The following is a 6,206-nucleotide window of genomic DNA, read 5'->3' as shown; positions in this document are numbered from 1 at the left end:
ATTTCCCAACTCTCAGAATATTGATTTGAAGGTGAGATTTCCAACACATCACACAACATGGAGGTTTTACTTAAAGCACTTACTTAAAATATCCATATATCTTCTCAAGCTTTATTTTCTGGCATAGAGCAAAAGTGGCTCTGAAGTCAGAATGGGCTCAAATTCTGGCTCACTACTACTACTTATAATAATAATTATTATAATTATTGTTATATATAATTATATAATAATAATTATATAATAATGCATGATTATATTATTATTTTGTAATTCTATAATAATAATAATAATTATTATTATTATTGTATTCAAATACCAGTCTGATCACACATGGTCCAAGAAAACTCAAATAATAAGCCAAATATAAACACATGTTAAAGACTGCTCTTCAAACATCATGGCCAATGATGCTATGTTTATTGTATTCCTTATCTTATTGTTTCAAATGCCAGTCTGATCACACATGGTCCAAGAACACTCAAATAATAAACCAAATGTTAAAGATTGATTTTCAAACATTATAGCCAATGATGCCATGCTTGTCTATGATCCTGCCAACATCAAATCACATCCATACCTCAGTAGCCACCAAACCATTCAACAGAGCTTCCTTAACTATGAGCTGTTTGAAGCTATGATTTTGAACACTCTCAACTATTTATTTCACGCTCTGAATAGCTTTAGGGGTCTTAGCAGGGGTTGGAAGAACCAGCTCAACCTTGGCATTGGGCCAAAATGTGGCCAATCAGGGCTCCGAGTAAGTTATATCAGTGTTTACCAGCGCTGGGCCTTCCCTGTGAGGTTATGGACAAACTGGGCCATGGTTCCAAGATGCATAAAGGGCTCACAACTTACTAGCTGTGTGACTGTTCCCAGTAGTGTTGCTATGTACCAAATCGGTTCAAAATTTGGTAGCTTAGAAGTAATTATTGTGTTGTCTCACAGTTCCAGTGGAATTTGGGATAGCCATGGCTAGGAAGTACTGGCTCCAAATCTCTTATGAGCTACAGTCAGTGTGAATGGAGCTAGAAAAGCAAAGACGGGGGGCGCCTGGGTGGCGCAGTCGGTTAAGCGTCCGACTTCAGCCAGGTCACGATCTCGCGGTCCGGTCCGTGAGTTCGAGCCCCGCGTCAGGCTCTGGGCTGACGGCTCGGAGCCTGGAGCCTGTTTCCGATTCTGTGTCGCCCTCTCTCTCTGCCCCTCCCCCGTTCATGCTCTGTCTCTCTCTGTCTCAAAAATAAAAATAAAAAACGTTGAAAAAAAAAATAAAAAAAATAAAAAAAAAAAGAAAAGCAAAGACGGACTGGAGCTGCGGGGAGCTGGTCAGGCACCTCTCTCTCTTCTCCAGATGGCCTTTCATTAGAGCTATTTTGAGCTTCCTCAAAACATGATGGCCTCAGGGCTGTGGACTGACAATATGGCAGCTCAAGGCTCCAGTACAAGTGTTCTAGTGATCCAGGTGGATGCTGTGTCTTCTTTCCTGACCAAGCCTTGAAGTCACTCAGTGCCACTTCTGCCACATTCTGATCGTTTTATGCGAGTTCCAAACCCAACCAGATTCAAGCAAAGGAATTAGACTTCCCTTCTTGATGTGGGAGTGGCAAGATTTAAGAAAAACAAATTTAAAGAGAGATATTGCTATGACCATCTTTAGAAAATAAAATCTGCCACAGTGACTTTGGACAAGTCAGCTAACTTTTCTGTGCCTCGGTTTCCTTACCTTTAAAATGGTTATAATATATGGCACTTCATTGGGTTCTGGAGATTTAAAGGAACTAATACATTTTAAGTGCTTAGAACAGTGCCCAGCACGAAGAATGTCATTCCTTAAATTTAATTTTGTAAATTTAATTTAATTTAATTTAATTTAATTTAATTTAATTTAATTTAAATTTTTTTATTAGTATCCTTCAAGTCTCAGCACAAATATCACCTATTCTGCAGAGCCTTTCCTATTAGTCTCACAGATTTTTCATTCTCCCTTCCAGCTTAGCATGTTACCTCTTTCCTAATCCATCTTTTCAGATTCATTGTAATCATATGTTCATAGCCCTAGATCCTCCAATGTACCGTGAACTTCTCAGGAGAGGGAAACAAAATGGCTGCTCAGTAGCACAGGTTTGTTTTTTAGAGAATGACTCAGTCCAAAGTACAGGTACAAATGAAATGAAAATGAAAATGTAGATGAAGGTAGATGATGAAAACAAGCTAGGATAATACAAAATAAAGAAGGTAGGATATAGCAGGTAATGAATATCTGACTTCCACTTAGGTTTACTCTTCAGTCAAACTTCTAAAGGTTACAAATGCCTTAAGAGGGGGTTGCAAGAGATGATAGGATTTCCTATGACAAAACAGAGCAACAAGTTGAAAGCTCTGGCCTCGAATTAACATCTAGAAAGTAGATTAAATCTGTTGTAATAGACTGCTAAAATTTAACCAGCTTTTCCTACCACTATCATTTAGCATTTAAAGTGTCATAATTAGAAACACTGAAAGAAAACTGCATTTAAGAATGAACAAAAGCTTTAAACTTATGAATGACGTGAATTTGCAGCATTCTATTGTTTTTACCAGAGAAAGCAACATTAATGGCAATCAAACACAACAAAAAATATCTGTCCCCAGGTATCATACAGAAATCCACAGAATCTTTACTAACAAGCAAGACTGACAGGTACTTTCACCAATAGAAAGGTACCTGTATATCACAGGAGAGTCCTTTAAGACCATAAGTGAGACTTAGTCTCTTACATCAAGAGTAATCATTTAAATTCAATAAAAAAAATCATAGTACATTAACATTTCAAAAAGCCATTTGTGAATAATATGCCTCTAGAATTTATTATTTTTATTATTATTTTTTTGCTCCAGAGTCTAGAGATATTTAAAAATGAATTTTTTAGTTGAACTCTAGGAACGTCAGATCTCAGAAACAACAGACCAAGAAATTCTAATTAGCTGTGATGAACGTTGATTATAGAGCACGGATATAACAATGATTACAGAAGGAAAAAAAAAAGAGGTGATGCATCAGTCCCACATATCAAGTATGGTTGTGTAATTAGAGAAATTTAATCACAGCAGGCATATGTGATGTATTTGTATTTGTGCCACTTTGTGGATTCACAGGCAGAACTTTCTCAGAAAATACAAAAGGAATAACAGCATTCCTATTTTATAAGCTTTACCTCTAAGCCATTTACTTCATGAAGGTCTTTTTTTGTTGTTCTTTTTTTCTATTTCTTCCCCATACACCCCACAGAAAAACCATTGCTTTTTCAGCAAAATACTCCATACTATTACCTTATTCAGTTGTTCTCTTCTGAATGTTCCCAGCTCATTAGGATTAATAGAAGATATGCATATGTTCATAAGGAAAAATAGGCCCTGTTTATCTGAAGCATTTAGTTTTAAAGATATGGTGCCTCAACTGAGTTTCAGAAGGAAACAGAATAGACCCACTGTGTCTAAAGATGAAGCCATGAGCAGTACTCTCAGGTTCTGTGACATCAGCCAGAGCTTTGCTGGCTCATGAATAAGTTCCAACATATAAGAAATCACTTGGCCAGGTGAACTATCACAGAAGATTCAGTGACCTGTTAGAAGGTCACAAGGTTTATCTTGAACAAGAGTCTGTCTTGCAGCTTGTTGCTTTTTGATTTCCTGATTTAAGTGATGGATGAGAAGAAGAGGTCACCTAGGCAGTACAGAACCAAAACCAAAGCAAGACAAACACAAAAATGCTGTTCTTGCAATATATTTGTAAAAGGTATTTGAGTGATCATTGGTGAAGTTGGATTAAACTATATAGTTTAACATCATGACAGTGTATCTGTGTTTGCCCTGAAAACTCTGCTTAAGTACAGCAGTCTCCCGTTATCAGTGGGGGATATGTTGCATGACCCCCAGTGGATGCCTGGAACCATGAATAGTACCAAACCCTACACTATGTATACTATGTTTTTTCCTCTGCATACATACCTATGATAAAGTTTAATTTATAAATTTGGCACAGTAAGATAATAACAACAATAACTGATAATAAAGTAGAATAATTATAACTATATGCTATAATAAAAGTTATGTGAATGTGGCCTTTCTCTCACTCTTTCTCTCTCTCTTTCTCAAAATATCTTATTGTGCTGTACTCACCCTTCTCCTGATAATGTGAGACGGTAAGACTCCTACATGATGAGATGGAGTGAGGTGAATGACATAGGCATTGTGATGTAGTGTTAGGTTACTCTTGAACTTCTGATACTATGTCAGAAAAGGGATCACCTGCTTCCCAACCATAGTTGACTGTGGGTAACTGAAACCAAGGGAGGCAAAACTGTGGATAAGGGGGACCACTTTATAACAAAATAGAGAAATAGAATGAATCGTTAGAAGTTCACACACACACACATACACACACACACACTTTGTGTAGTTTCTTTAACATTTGTGTATAATTTTTCCAGACTCAACCTAATACAATGCAAATATATTCACCCATATTATAACCTTGTTTAAAATATTCAGAAGTTCATCATCATGCATTTCAACTGCAGAAAAGTTTCTCTTTGATAGAAAATGAATTTTTGTATAAACATATTATTAAAATGGGAAGAAAATGTATCCTATTTTTACCTGAATCTAAGAAAGATCTCTGTATATCAAAACAGATATCCCAAGTCCTTTTCATGACTTAAGAAATTAGATGTCATCCTTCCTCCCGTCAACACACGCGTAAACCGTATCTATTTGATTAAAAACTTCAGTACATGATGTAGTTGTTCAAATGCTTGTTGAGAAAAGGAAACTGTCCCAATACATGAGTGAAGCAGGCACTGGTTGTAAATGACCTGTTTATACTGTGTAAATGGTGGGCAAGGGTAAGATTGTTGACAAGAAGGGATTAGGCCTGAGTGTTGTCCTTTGCTATGGTAAGAGAAACTGTGCATTTCATATGAAATCTCTCAATCTTTAAATCCATATAAACAATTTATATGGACCAAACAAGAATTCTTTGGGCTGACTTGACCTACCAGCTACCGGCTTGCAAATTCTTCTGTACTAAGACTGCTGAAAGGATCATCAAGTAGAAGGTGAACCTCTGTAGCCAGAGGCTACTAGAGCTCAACCGGACAGACTAGAACCACACTTCCAACGTCCTCATAAGAAAATATGTGTGTGGTGTGGCATACTTCAAACTAAATTAAGCCAAGTCAATAACTTGGACGAGCAAAGAGTACAGGGAGATTGTGGGGGAGAGGAGAATTACCCAGAGAAAGGTGCCAAGGGAAAGCTGGTGGTTACAGAAAACACTGGTCAGTCGAGGGTCCCAAAGAAAACTGGCTCACCACAGACAACCAGCTATCAAGTGTTAATCATAGAGGAGGACACAATAAATTTCCATGAACAGTACTAAGAACGAATGAACTCTGGCATTATGCCAAAGTGAAAATTTTTAAGCCAGTTGTTTAGGCTTCTTAAAATTATATATACCAGGATGGGCCCCAGAAAAAGGGTCTGAAGGAACATAAACCTATGTGAAGAATGTAACTGTCACAGCAAATGCATATTTTGTTAGCTGATAAATTAGCACAGGGACAAACAAGGCTCATAATGTAAGCATTGACATAAATTACTGTGCAGTAACATGGCAATTGAAATGTGTAAGAGCCTCCTCTGCTAATCTACAATTACCCACTTTACTGGTATCCCCTGGATGTTTAAAAACGAGGAAGAAGATTAAAACCCTCAGTTTTATCTTGATGTCCTTTAGCAATCTCAGTTTAGGCTATAGGAATATGGCATACATACAGGAGAAGTGGCACAGAGCCTTCCATACCACCAGTAGACCCAACCATTAAATGTGAAGAACATCCTTTCAATAACTTGAGAGCTTTTCTTGACCAGAATTTCACTGCCTTGACAGTCTGAGAGTGCTGAAAAGGACTGCTTAATGAGGGAGGGATGCTCAAAAGCAGGTTGAGCATGAGGTCACCAGTACGATGGATTGGGCAGAGTTACTCTCTTCTACTTGGGAGACAAGCAAGGGCAAAAATAACACCATGGCCATCTCCAAAGTAAGAGAAAATGAGACTGTTTTCTGAAAGAATCTGCTATTTAGGTAGTGGAGAAGAAGTGAGTACTTGGACTGGGAAGCAAGGTCAAGCTAATAAAAGCAGTAAGTAGAAATTGTCACTCTGCCTAAA

At 37.5% G+C, this 6,206-nt stretch overlaps 1 pseudogene; it reads right to left on the bottom strand.

Annotated features, from left to right (window-relative positions):
- Nucleotides 1–511: 511 nt before the first annotated feature.
- Nucleotides 512–822, bottom strand: LOC131512133 (ATP synthase subunit g, mitochondrial-like; annotated as a pseudogene).
- Between the last annotated feature and the right edge of the window lie 5,384 nt (nt 823–6,206).

This window comes from Neofelis nebulosa, chromosome 5 (assembly GCF_028018385.1).
Source record: "Neofelis nebulosa isolate mNeoNeb1 chromosome 5, mNeoNeb1.pri, whole genome shotgun sequence".
Lineage (NCBI taxonomy): Eukaryota > Metazoa > Chordata > Mammalia > Carnivora > Felidae > Neofelis > Neofelis nebulosa.
The sequence above is the reverse complement of the archived record's forward strand: the minus strand, read 5'-3'. Positions and strand labels throughout refer to the sequence as shown.